This window comes from Leptonychotes weddellii, chromosome 2 (assembly GCF_054177405.1).
Source record: "Leptonychotes weddellii isolate Sample4059 chromosome 2, ASM5417740v2, whole genome shotgun sequence".
Lineage (NCBI taxonomy): Eukaryota > Metazoa > Chordata > Mammalia > Carnivora > Phocidae > Leptonychotes > Leptonychotes weddellii.
Genome location: NC_138370.1, coordinates 99,817,534 through 99,832,249, shown reverse-complemented (window position 1 = coordinate 99,832,249; position 14,716 = coordinate 99,817,534). Strand labels below are relative to the sequence as shown.

The 14,716-nt window shown below is 35.2% G+C and overlaps 1 protein-coding gene and 1 long non-coding RNA gene across 2 annotated transcripts in view; both read left to right on the top strand.

The window, feature by feature from the left end:
• The window catches only part of GSTCD (glutathione S-transferase C-terminal domain containing), a 116,864-nt gene that overhangs the window by 49,867 nt on the left and 52,281 nt on the right, over positions 1 to 14,716 (top strand). The window lies entirely within an intron of this gene.
• Positions 4,284 to 6,036, top strand: LOC145720147 (uncharacterized). Its single transcript, XR_014142914.1, has 2 exons — positions 4,284 to 5,188; positions 5,336 to 6,036. It is a non-coding gene; the product is annotated as an uncharacterized LOC145720147 (long non-coding RNA).

Below are 14,716 nucleotides of genomic sequence, written 5' to 3'. Positions count from 1 at the left end.
ATATTTTTACAGAGCATAATAGAGATTTCCAGAAGAGAAAAGCTTATAAAAAGTGCATTTTAACTTAACCTCAGAGTAGCAAATTGAGTAGAATATGAAGCTCAGGCAGGTCTTAAAAGTTCAGTGCATGTATATCTGTTATTCCTCTGTGCTATTTCTTATATTTTTCTTGTACACAGCCTTTATGCTGAGTACATTCCATTTTAGCATTTCCACACATAATACCTTGCAGAGAATTTTGCTTGACAAAAATTAACCATCTGCCGCTGCTGATTTTAAATTTTATTTATCTTGTTTCAGTTTCTTCATCTCTAGAATAAAGAAATTTTGTTGGATGATCTTTATGGGGCCATCCATCTCTGATATGCTACAGTGTGATTTAGGATATTGCTTTATAACTGCTTCCTAATCTCCATTCTCTACTTCCCTCCAGCCCACTCTAAAATTGTTACCAGATTAATCTTCATGATGTAGAAGTGATCAAATCTAACTCTTCTGGAATGGGAAATACTAAAATGTTAGTAGCTTTCCTCATGCATTGGGATTATTGTGGATTATCACTTATTAAAAGCCTACTAAATACTTGTTAAACAAAAAAGGTCTGGTACATTCTTAAACTTTCTTAGAACTAGGGATACTGAATTGATTCCAAATTTATGCATCTCACACTAGTGGGGAAGTTCAAATCCTATAATTTTGTATTTAACCTTCTTAGCTAATATGTGTACATGTATCTTCTAATGTTAATTTCCCTCATGCAGAATATGGATCTTCCAAGCAGAACTAGTTTTTTATTTCTCATGTTCATTCCCAGAATTCCCAACACTTCTCCATCACTGCCAGTTTGCAGTTACTTTCCTCCCTTTCTCAAATATCTATTTATCTTTCAATATTCAGCTGTTACCTAAAAATTTTTACTCCGCTCTTTCCTTCACTTTGTATGGCAAATTACTTTTCCATCTTGCACTATAATTTATTTAGGTGCATATGTCACTCTCCATTAGACTGTCCTCTATTAGACTGTCACCCTTGAAGGCAGGAAGTAGTTTAAAAGCATAGGCTTTAGAGTCAGACCGCACACTATCATTTACCAGTTATGCCTACTTAGACAAGTTACCTGTTTTCTCTAAGGCTTAGTTTCCTTATCTGCAAAAGGAAGATGTCAGTAATGACTTCTTTACAGAGTGACTGTAAGACTTAAATGAGATAATATTTATGAAGTACTTAGTACCTTGCTTGGCATGTTGATCAGTGTCCAGTAAATTTGATGCATTCTTAATAACATTATTGTTTTATTATATAATTAAAATTACATTAATAATCCCTCCTTCTAACCCGTGACCTTTTGCAAATAACTTACTACCCACGTAGTAAGTTTTTAATACTTATTTTTTTTAAAAAAATTAATAAATGTTGAATAAAGGACTATAGAAACTCAAAAGAGAGTGATTTCATTCTGATCATGGGATTGAGGAAGACTTGGTTGTAGCTGGCATTTAAATTTTCATATCTGAGGTATGATTTTGACAGAAATGAGCAAGAGAGGGGCATCTGAAACCAGGAGAATAGCATGCAATTTCAGAGAGAAGTGCTGTCTTAGCTAAACATTAATAATAAACCTACTTCATAGGGTTTTTTTGGTTTTGTTTTGTTTTTTTGGAGAATAAGTGCATTTAAAGTACTGGCATAGCAAGAATACTATAAACATTAGTTATTGTAACAACTCATACATAGACTGTAAAATAACGGGAAAAACTCGTGTGTGTGTGTGTGTGTGTGTGTGGGCGCTGCCTGTGACATATATTCTTCCATGTCAGCTTGAAGGACCTCTGTATGGCAACATTTCCTTCATGTTGTTTGCAATACCTGTTAGAAAGTAACAAGATAGCGTTTATTTAAAAATACTGTTTATTTCAGCTACATATTATTCTTCCTGTTCCTTTGAATTAGTGAGACAGTACTTTGCAAATGGTTTTCAAATTATCAGCTGTTAGGGATTATCATACCATTGTTTCTCATTGGTTTAGCTAAATTCGAGAGAAAACGATTTAAGTGACAGCTTACAACAGCTGCAACCGCTTGATATGTAAAACAACCAAAGGATATATATTGTGTAAGTCCATGGTCACTTTTTTTTTAATTAAACGCAAGTCTTGAATTATAGTATTTTCTATAGCAATGTAACTAAGATTTTTTTTTGTCATATTCTCTTTAAACTTTTTATTTTGCTATACTTTTCAGACTTAGAAAACTTGTAAAGATAGTACTAAGAATTCTCATATACCCTTTACCCAATGTTAACGTTTTACCATATTTATTTATTTCCTCCTGCCCACCCCTTTCCTCTTCCCTCCCTCATTTTCTCTTGACTGTTGAGATAGTTGCAGAGATGATGCCTATTATTTGCCCCTGAATATGTTAGGCGTGTGTTTCCTAAAAACAAGAAAAAAACAAGGACATTGTCTTAAATAACAGAAAAAATAATTATCAAAATTATGAAGTTAACATTGATACAATATTACAGGCCTTATTCAGATTTTGCCATTTGTCCTAATAATGACCTTGATAGCAAGAGAAAAATCCCGTATTATGGATTACATTTAGTTGTCATATCTCTCTCTCTCTCCTCAGTCTTTGTCTTTCTTGACCTTGACATTTTTGAAGAACATAGGTCAGTTACTTTGAAGAATGTCCCTCAATTTGGATCTGTCTGATGTTTTTTAATGATTAGATTCAGGCAATGTATTTTGAGCAGGAATATTACAGAAGTGATATTATTCTCTTCTCAGGGCATTATGTCAAGAGGACAACAAAAATCTTAACAGATGAGTATTAGTTTGCAAAAGAAACACTATTATAATTCTTTTAGAATATTTGCCAATTTATATTTCTCAGGTCTTTTATTTTTATTTTATGTTTTTCACTTTTCAGGCTATCAGTAAAATATTCAGTAAGGAAAGCACTTTCTCTGCAGTGTTCTCTGTCAAATTATTGCAGTTTATCAATATATTTATTGTTAAATGAAGATAAATATAGAAAGAGACTCTTTAGTAAGAGATTTAGTATTTGTGCCAGTAAATGATGACATGGGTTTGATATGAAACAAAGCATTATAGCACTTTTTTTCTTTGTTTTTGATGGCTATAAATGAAGAGCTTGAAGTAAGTAATTGGTTTGAGAGATTTACTTTTGCGAAATTTTGCCACCAAAGTCTGGGACCACTGAAAAAGAAAAAAAATTGAGGCATTTCCTATTAGCATTAATTTAGTATTGGTTAGCTTTTCAGACATTGAAGGGAAGTGTTTTCTGTTAGGTCAGAATTAATTTTAAATCAGCAGTACTCTTTATATAGATAAATACCTAATACTCAGACTTTAAACCTGATCTTTCTTTTTTACTTATTTTCCCATCTACAGAGAAAAAAGTACTGCCTGAATACAAAACCTGCTGCGCAGATGTTGTTTCATACTGTTCCATGCAAACAAATACATGTTAATAATAATGAATAATCAACCTTGCTTAACAAGAGCAGCACAAAATGTGTTTCTACCATTTCCCATGATGGATAGACTCTGGGGTGCTTCAAAGATGGTGTCCTCACCACATTGGTGGCCCATAGCTTATTAACAGCAACCTGCTCCAAATGATGAAGTGTGAAATTGATGAGCCCCACAGGGAATTTGATCTGAGCTTTCCAGGCCGTCTTACAATATTCAGTTGCTGTGTTCATTGGCTCACTTGTTTCCCTACGGCCTCTCTTCATGGTGCTCTGGAAAATTTTTCCTGGCTAAGTTAACATGTGTGCTACTGTATCTGGCTAGCAACCAGATTGCTAGGATCAAGCTTCTAGGAAATTTTACTAGGTTCTGTTCCCCAGCTGGTAACAGGAAGTCTGAGCCTCATAAAAGCTGACTGGACAGGGACAAATGGATGAAATATTTGAGTGGGCCATTATGAGAGAGCATAACATTATGAGAGACCAAGAAAGATCAAAGGAGAAAATGTACTGTTATAACCTCCAACCCTTTTTTCTTTTTTTTTTTTTTTAAAGATTTTATTTATTTATTTGAGACAGAGAGAATGAGAGACAGAGAGCATGAGAGGGAGGAGGGTCAGAGGGAGAAGCAGACTCCCCGCCAAGCAGGGAGCCCGATGCGGGACTCGATCCCGGGACTCCAGGATCATGACCTGAGCCGAAGGCAGTCGCTTAACCAACTGAGCCACCCAGGTGCCCCTCCAACCCTTTTTTCAAAGCTTTTACAAATTAGTCTGTTAGTGATTCATACAGTTAACACAAGTCTGAACAGTTTGAGAAGGATTAATTTGTAATTTTCATTGACTTATGAAATTGGTCAATTAGCTGAATTACATAGATAAATTTAGCAGAGTCTAAAAGTACAGTATATATTATATTGTTAAAATTCATTTCAGAAATTTTTATTTCTAGGATTATTTTCCTTATGGTTTATTTGAAAAGTCAAGATATTCTTATGTTCCTATAGTATTAGTAGAAAAATTTCAGGGAGGCAGGACAGAGGCATGCAAATATAAACTTAGTTTTTAAGCAGGCGTAAATGTAAAGCCATCTCTTAGCTGTACAATCCATGCAAATTAGCTAATCTCTCCAAGCCTTAGATTTCTCAGCTCAGAGAATTACGCTATTTATTTACCTCCCATCATTAAGAAAAATAATATGTAAACTATCTTGCACAGTGCCTAGCTTTACTTTCTCCTCTCACCCAGTACTGTGATATTTCTGTTGAGACGTAGAGAATGGAAAAGAAATGTTAGCACTACCTGGTATTGTATTTTATCATGAGATCTTGTTTTTCTTTGAACTTCTGAAATTTAGTTTTTCTTCCTTTTGAAACAAAAATGGCTCTGTGGATCTATTCACATTCTTAGGGAATATTCTGCAGCAGAAGAGAAGTTGAACAGGCGAGCAGGGAAAGGTGAAGATATTTCTACAGGTGAGGGAAGGAAGAATTAAAACATGAACATATATTTGGTAAGGTTTTGAAAGATGAAATCTAAATTTTCCAATTTTGGGGGGTCATTTATAACCCTGACTCTTAGTTTCTGAAACTGTTTATGTTTTGCTTTGTCAGAGATAATACAGGTGTGGGAGAAGCAGCTCTACGTCAAAGTGAGCCTTTCACACAGCTGCCAGGGATTGCCTTCCAGAAAGGTGTGCAGCATCTCAGTGGGGGGCAATTCACATTCTGAAGCCCAGAGATGCTTCCCAGCAGGAATTGTTTTTCAGTGAGATGCCTTGAAAGATGTTTTTGCTTCATTTAAATGCCCTGTCAGAATAAATATGCTACTTCTTGTACAGGACTTGTACCAGGTCAGCAACCTCTGTAACTCTGATCGCCCCCGGCAACACAAGCCGTGGTCATAGCCTGCACCAGCAGAGCTGTTGAGAGAAAAAGAAAGGAAGAGGAGAATATAAGGAGCAGGGGAAGAGAAAGAAAGAAAAAGGAGACAGACAAAAAAGTCACTCATGGCTTCTTAATACATGGGAATTATGATTGCTTCAGAATTCTTAATAATCACCTCTGATCTTTTGTTTTAATAAATATACAAAGAATTTATTTCAGATTTTTCATTTCAAGTTATATGGAAAGAATTACTGAGTTTTTTGTGTATCTTGTATATAAAAAAAGGACCCTACCAATTTGGCTTACCCTCAAGTAATTTTTTTTTAATGTCAAAGTCATCTTGTCGTTAATAGCAACTGTGCCAGAACATAAATTCACCTTATTTGTACAGAGCACTTTTTACATTCTTTCCTTCTGTTTGAGATGGACAGTTTGTTCGAATTTTGACCTTTCTTGCTCTTAGAGGCGTAAGTTTGGACTGATTTATTTGGATAAGATTGGATATTGCACCTGGTGTGGATAATACTAGATTACATCTTCAGGAAATTGAACTTTTCTTTTTACCCTTTAGAACAAACAGCTTTCTGAAATGAATATGTTAGGAACAGTGTTAGTTTTTTTTTTTTTTAACTTTACTCTGTTGCAAAGAATCTTTTACTTTTACCAAAAAAAAAAAAAATGGTTTCCTATTGCTTTAGCAAGATGATGTATACATTTTCTGAGACTAAATTTCCTGGTATGTTCTTGATAAAATTCAGTGGGTTTTGTTGTGGACGTGTATGCTTTAAAACTTTTTTTACTTTAGTGTAAGTCAAACTTAATGGAAAATTGCAGAACTGGTGCAAAAACTCAAATTCACCAAGTTTCAGAAACTATTTGCTTTATTATTATGCTCACTTTCCCTCTCTCTTTCTTTCCTGCTCTGTATCTATGTGTGTGTGTGTGTGTGTGTATAGATATATATATATGTTGTTTTTCTTGAACCAGTTAAAGGTTCATTGTAGATGTTTTGTTCCTTTAGCCCTTATATTCTTTTACATAACCACAATATAATGATCAAAATCAGGAATTTTTACATTGATACTATACTATCTCCATAACATGTATTAAAATTTCATCAGTTTTTCCAATAATGTCTTTTACATTTATCTCTTTTATCTGGTTCAGGAATGCAATCCAGGATCATATCGTATTTAGTTTTCATGTTTCTTTAGTTTCCTTTAATCTAGAATGATTAATAGGATTTTCTTTGTCATTTATGACCTTGATATTTTTTTGAAGAGACATTTTTGAAGAGTACAGGCAAGTTATTTTGAAGAATATTTCCATCACTATGTTTGTTTGACATTTTTTAATAATTAGACTCAGATTAGAGATTTGGGACAGGAATGCCACAGAAGCGATATGCCACAGAAAAGGTACATGATGTCAATTTATACCATTATTGGTAATGGTGATGTTGGTTACCTGGTTAAGATGGCACATGCCAGGTTTCTCTGCTGTAAAGTTACTTTTCTTCCTTTTGTGATTAATAATTTGAAGGGTAGTACTTTGAGACTATGTATTTTATTCCTCATCACATTTCATTTAAATTCATTGATGATTCTTGCCTGAATCAATTGCTATTAATTAGTATATGTTTACAAGATGGTGATTTTCTAACATTCATCATTCCTCTATATTTATTAACTGGAAAACTAAGGAATAGACCTATTTATTTATTATTCTCTTTATATCAGTATGAATCCCTGGACTCTTATTTTTCAATGGGTTACATTCCATTATTATCATTATTGATTTTGATACTCAGGTTGTCCTATTTGGCCAGCAGGAGCCCCTTCCAACTGACTCCTACATCCTTTTGACATGTCCTCATCATTCTTGGAGTATTTCATTAATTTCTCTCACCATAGAGTGGTCCATAGGCCTAGATACTCATGACCCTGGATTATGAAAAGCCTTCTGAGATACAACACCAAAATCACAAGCAACAAAAGAAAGAATAAATAAATTAGATTTAATATTTAAAAACTTCTCTACTCCTGAGAGCATTATCATCAAAAAAAAAGATAACTACATAATGCTAGACATAATGAGATAATATTATTGCAAATAATATATCTGATAAGGGACTTGTATCCAGAATATATAAAGAGCTATTTTCTCAATAATCAAAAAGTCAAATAACCCAATTAAAAATGATCAAAGAAAAAATATAGACAAAGAATCTGAGTAGACATTTCTTCAAAGAAGATATATGGATGAACAATAAGCACATAAAAATATGTGCAACATCATTAGTCATTAGGGAAATGCAAATCAAAAGCACAATGAGATACCACTTTCCACCTAATATAATGGCTGCAAACAAACAAACAAAAACATAATAGCAAATGTTGGAGGGTACAGTTGACCCTTGAACAACATGGGGAATTAAGAGCACGAATCCTCTGTGTGCCTTACCACCCCACCCACGCAGTCAAAAATCCATGTATATTTTTTGGTTCCCCCAAAACTTTACTACTAATAGCCTTCTGTAGACTGGAAGCCTTACCAATAACATAAACAGTCGAGTAACACATTTGTTGTATGTGTATTATATAGTGTATTCTTACAATAAAGTAAGCTAGAGAAAAGAAAATGTTATTAAGAAAATCAAAAGGAAGGGAGCGCCTGGCTGGCTCAAATCAGTAGAGCATGCAACTCTTGATCTCGGGGTTGTAAGTTTGAGGCCCACGTTGGGTGTAGAGATTACTTAAAAATAAAATGTTTAAAAATTTTTTTTAAAAAAGAAACTATAAAGGAAGAGAAAATACATTTATAGTATTGCTACATTTACTTTAAAAAAAAAATCCACATATAAATGTGCCAGTGCAGAACAACAACTCATGTTGTTCAAGGATCAACTATGTATAAAGAAACTGGTATCCTACACTGCTGTTGGGAATGTAAATGGTGCAGCTACTCTGGTAAGCAGTTTGACAGTCCCTTGAAAGGGTAAACATGATCATATGACCCAGCAATTCCACTTATTTATACACCCAAGGAAAATGAAAACATATATCCATATGAAAACTTATACAATGAATGTTCATGTGTGTTTGATATGTGATATATGAATTAACAGTAATATATTTATGTTACTTATATATATTGAGAATTGGGAACGTGCTCAAAATATTTTTTTTTAAGATTTTATTTATTTATTTACTTATTTGACACAGAGATAGAGCCAGAGAGTACAAGCAGGGGGAGTGGGAGAGGGAGAAGCAGGCCTCCCTACGAGCAGGGAGGCCGATGCGGGGCTCCATCCCAGGACCCTGGGATCATGACCTGAGCCGAAGGCAGACGTTTATCCAACTGAGCCATCCAGGCACCCCTCATAATATTTTTTTTACTGGTAAGGGATTAAGTCTTCAGAAGGGTTTGGGAAGCATGACCTTAGAGCGGTGGTTCTTATATTTTTGCATGCACCAGATTTAACAAAGATGTTTGTTAAAACACAGATTTCTGGGCCCCAACCTCAGCATTTCTAGTTCAGTAGGCCTAGGATGGGGCCTGAAAATGTTCATCTAACCAATTTCCAGATGATACCAGTGCTGCTGGTCCAGGCGCCTGCTTTGAGAACTTCATTTGTTGTCTTTTGTTATGGTAAAGCTTACCTAGGAGGCTTGTTAAAGTATTTGTTTCCAGGACCCATCCCTAGACATTAAAAATCAGTAGGTCAGGGTTTGGCTGCAGATGTCGCACTGACAGTGACCACAAGTGATTCTGACTGAGCAGGCCTGAGGACCATCACTCTGTGAGAAACACTGCTCTGGGGCTCACAAAGCAGAGTGATGGGATGCGTGTGTCAGGCAGGGAGGAATAGCATTGTCCCTTGTGGGAACTGGGAAACTATTCTTCACATACCCTCACAGCCTGGGAATAAATTCAGAGTCAGGAAAATTCTCTTAAGATTTCCTCTTAAAGGACATTGAAAGAAACATGAATGAGTGAGAAGCATCCAATAATAAAATAGAAATATTTAGGAATTGGACTCAGACTTCCGTTTTGCTTGCAAACACGTTTTCAGGATTATAGATATTATGTACAGTATCCTTTTTTGGTACCATTATTATGTATTAAAATCTAAACATTTAAAACTCTCTTTTTCATTAGGACATCATAATTTTTATATGCATTTATTGGCTAAAACATTGGCAAAATCAAAGGAGGAAAAATATTCATCCCGGGTCTCACTATAATTGTAAAACTTCTGAATTTCTTGACAGTGTTTCTGTTTGTTTATTTGTTTTTGTTTTTAAGGCAGAGTTGTATTGTTGTTTTTACTGATTTCTCGGTTTCTTTACTCTGTATTAGTGATGAAACTGTATATGCATTTTTATTTCCTTTTTCCCCTGAATTATTTATTTGTCATAAATTAATTCCCTGTGGTTTTATGAATACTTTATAAGCATAAGCTATTGGATTATAGTTGTCCCACAATTTATTTTATATTTTTGATATTTAGGAGTAACAGTTCATACATTTTCATCAGATTCCATAGAACATCATAACTGGAAGTTGCCAAAGCTGATTTCAGCTTTCCCATTTTAGAGATGATTAAACTGACTTTCCCAAAGTCACAAAGTTAAAAAGTGGCAGAGAAAGGGCTAAAACCCCCTTTTATTCCATGTGTTGTACTATTTTCTTTAGTACCTTAAAGCTGACTAGAAAGAGAGATTTAAATCTATCACTTTGCTAGTTATTTTCTATCTGTCCAATCTGATCTTTGTTTCTTTTTTCCCTTTTTTTCCTACCTGTTTTTGGATATTCTGAGTATTTTTTATGATTCCATTTTTATCTCCACTATTGACCTGACGGTTATATCCTACCTTTTAAAAAAATGTTAATAGTGGGGTGCCTGGGTGGCTCAGGTATTGAGCCCCATGTCACGGCTCCCTGCTCAGCGGGGAGTCTGCTTCTCCCTCTCCCTCTGTTCCTTGCCCTCCTCACTCATGTGCTCTCTCTCACAAATAAATAAATGAAATCTTAAAAAAATGTTAATTTCCCTAAGGTTTAAAATATACATCATATACATCTTTAGTTTATCACAGTCTACCTGCAAATACTATTTTTAGAAAGTGTTTTGGAGTAAAATACAATCAGGCACATAACAGACACATAGTTTGAGTAAAATATATCTTGTTGACTTAGCATTTTGTACTTTGTTGACATTTATAATAATAAAATAAATATATTTCTTATGTAACAACTAATTTTTTTTTAAATGCAAAGGCTACCAAACCTGTTGTATTCCCAAATATGTCAAATTTCTGAAGTGGACAAATGTGAATTTGGGAATATTTAATTAGCCTTTATAGACATCCCATTGACAATGAATACTTTATAAGGACAACGTTTTCCAAGTTTTTCTTCTTAATAGCAGTGTTGCTAATAAAATAGACTCGGGGCCATAGCATATCCAGGGGCAAACGAACAAATCTTGACTCTTACTTCAAAACTACCATGGATTTTTGGACTGTAAATTTTACCATAAGATCATGAAAGGGGCACCTGGGTGGCTCAGTTGTTGAGTGTCTGCCTTCCGCTCAGGTCATGATCCCAGGGTCCGGGGATCAAGTCCCGCGTTGGGCTCCCTGCTCAGCAGGGAGTCAGCTTCTCCCTCTCCTCCCCACTCTGCTCTCTCTCACTATCTCTGTTGCTATCTCCCTCTCTCTCAAATAAATAAATAAAATCTTAAAAAAAAAAAGATCATGAAATTGGAGTTTGTATGTCTGTGTGATTTCTCTTTTTATGCATTTACTACCAACATTAATATTGTCTTTGAAACTTAGAGCTTCTAGAAAGGAACTCAAAAAATCATTAATCTAAACTTTTTTTTTTTAACAGAGAAGAAAATAGATTGTTCCACTAGTTATTTATTGCTGTACCCCCAAAAACTTAACTGGCTTATAACAACTAACATTTATTATCTCAGTTTCTGTGGTTCAGGAATCCTGGCAAAGCTTACTTGGGTCCTCTGGCTCAGAGCCTCTCGCAGGCCTGCAATTACTGTGTCAGCCAGGCTGTGGTCTCACCTCAAGCTTCATTTGGAGAGGTTTCTCTTCCAAGCCCATTTGCATGTCTTTTGGCATGATTCATTTCTCAAGGACTGTTGGAATGGAGGGTCTTGAGTCCTCACTGGCTCATGGCTGGAAGTATCAGTTCCCATAGGCATCTTCATAGGGCAACTCACAGCATGGCAGCTGGTTTCCCTCAGAGTGAGCCAGAAAGAAAGCAAGCTAAAGAAGGAAATCAGTCTCTTTATGACTTAAACTTTGAAATATCCCATCACCTTCACTGTATTCTCTTCATTAGAAGTGGGTCACTAGTTTCAGCCCACAGTCCATGGGAGGCGATTACACAGAGGTGTGAATACCAGAAAGGGGGGGGGGGATCATTGAGAGCCATCTTGGAAGCTGCCTAGCCCAGAGACAGAGAAGTGAAGTACCCAAAGTCATACATACAGTTTTTAGTGGCAAAGCATGGTCAGCTCTCTGACATCTCATTTCTCAGCCCACTGTGCTTTTACATTTTAGTCATGAAAAAGGAACTGATGACATGATAACCCTTTCTCTTTGAGAGGAGAGACTGCTTTTAATTCTCTCCAACCCATGAGATTATGTATAATATTACAATAAGGGAAAGATGAAGAGAGGGAAGGCATAGCATACTATCGTTAGTGATTTTGCTTTCCTACTCAGTAGAAATCTGTGCCAAGTATAGAAGCAAATTTGTAAGGGAGAACTTAGAGATCTCCCAACTAAACCCCCAAAACACCAGACCTGGATTTCTTAGTTGGGTGTGTCTATAATAACATTTTAAAAGAAAATGATAGATATGAACATTACTATGCTATACAAGTCCTTACATAAATTACAGTATGGTACAAATAAAGTATGTTGATGCTACATGGAGGTGTTAATATGATTTTAAAATGTGAAAGACTTGGATCCAGTAGTGCTATTTGCCATCAAATACTGGGGAATAAATGTTCTAGAGTGGTAGGGGCTGGAGAGCAGAGAGGACACACCCAATTGGTGGTTTGGAAAAAGGATGTACAAGGAAATAAGCAACATGAATTATCACCACTGCCTTCTTAATTTTATGTCCTTAGTGCACTTGTTGGTTCCGAAAGAAGTTATAAGAATCAATATCCAGTCATTCTTAATGTTTTATCACTATCATAAAGCGTGGCTCGCCAATATACATCCCGCAAAGAATGATTTGTTATGACTCTACTCAGGTTCCATTTTCTCATTTAGGAAAAGTGAGGTGATCTTTCTCATGGCCTAAAAAACAGTCCATGACAAAACTAGAAGACAGCCATTTCTCTGATACAGACTGCGAAGTCTGCTAAGAAAAAAAGAACTAGAAATGTTAAGATATACAACTGTTTGGCTGTTGATGAGTAGAACATCTGTTTTAAAAAATGCTTTTAAATGCCCCCTCTTGTCATTGAGATGTCTCAGTGCAAAAGTTACTCTTTCAGAAGGCCATTCCCCGACCACCCTGTCTAAGCTTGCTCCTGCCCCTACTACTGTCATTGGCAGGTTCTCCTGGGTAATTTTTTATAGCCTGATCTATTTTTTTAATTATTATCTTTCCTCTCTCCCCACGAGAATATATACACCTTGAGAAGAGGTACTTTTTCTTTCTCGTGTGCTACTGGATTTCTAGAACTTTTAAGTTCCTGAAACATAATAGTTGTTTAATACTTATTTGTTGAATGAATAAGTAACTATCCCAAATACATAGAGCAAAAGAATCTAGATGTCAGAGCCTTGCAAACTTTTAACCTTAGTGTGTCTGTAAGTTTTTTTCACAAGACCCTTAGACTAATGAAATGAATGTGGCAGGATTGATGGTTGAAACCTATGAACTATCTTATCTAGTAGTTGTGTGGTATCCAATAAATGTTCATACACCTGTGTTTCCTTTGGAAATTTAAAATACCCTACAATACCCCCTGTGAGTTTGCTATAGCTTCCTGGAGAACCATAATCTAAAATGGTTTATTATATGTTTTTAATGCCATAAATTGAAAGCCCGGATGTTCAGGGAAGAGGCTCAATCTCTTTGATGAAGTCATGAGGTATAGGGAGCAATCCAGCATCAGAATCATTAGCAGGTCAGGGTCAGAAGCATCGACCTGGAGGAATCAATCACAGTAAACACTTAAGAAGTTAGAATTAGGACATATTTAAAAATACTAGAGTAGAATCAGTACATGCAACAAAAACACTTCTGAGCTTTTTTTTTTTTTTTTTCCCATTCAGCGGCTGAGGAGCACCTGCCTAGCACTTCATCTCCTAGAGGGTCTTCTCTTCCCTAACTCTTTATGGATATTTCACCCCAGATTGTTCAGCACCTCCTGGTTCTGCACAAGACCTTGCTTTGGAGTGAGGATTAAGATAGAATGAAATTGTTTACAAAACATGAGAATTAAATAGCTTATATTTCTAAGCACACTGTAATACCAAGAACTTTTCAAGATATTTTTTGCCTGTATTCAATTTTCAGGTTTTAATAAAATGTCAAATAAATATTCAGCTTTGTACTCCAAGCACTTTAAGCTATTTTTAGTTTCATTTCTTTCCCTTCTAACAGTTTAATTGCTGAAGTGTCTTTAAGGGTTATATTAGTATATATCTTAATAATTATATTACTTTACCTGTATTAACTTAAAGTTAATGTATATCTTAACTTTTCTAAGGATAAAATATGACTCATAAATATGTAGTATTTTAAAGATTCAACTGCATTGAGTCAAGACAAGTGAAATAATTTTAACTCTTTCCCAGAGTCAAGTTATAAATATATTTTGCTAGGAAAAAAAGAACTTCCAAAATTATAATTTTCAGACGGATGCACACTGGTGTGGTAGAAGGGGAGTTGTAGAAGACAGAAAATCCCGTGTCCTAGCTCAGCTCTGCTGCTTATTAGTGGCATAACCTTGGGCATGACTGTAAACTTGCATAATTTTTCTCATTTGCAAAAATTGAGGATAGTTTTCCTACCTTCATGGGATTATTTTAATAATTTTTAAAGTTTCCACTGTGTTATATAAATGACATAAAATATGCTTTTAGAAGCATTTGAGAAGTGACATTCTTTTCCACTTGCTTTGTAATTCAAGCTAGCCACATTATCTCAGGAACCTCAGTTTCACATCTATAAAATGGACTTGCTAATACTATTCTCATAGAACTATTGGAATAATAGTTGGGAATAATGCCTTGTAAACTGCAAAAGAGTAGGCTAGCATGAGTTGATTTTAGTATCAAAAC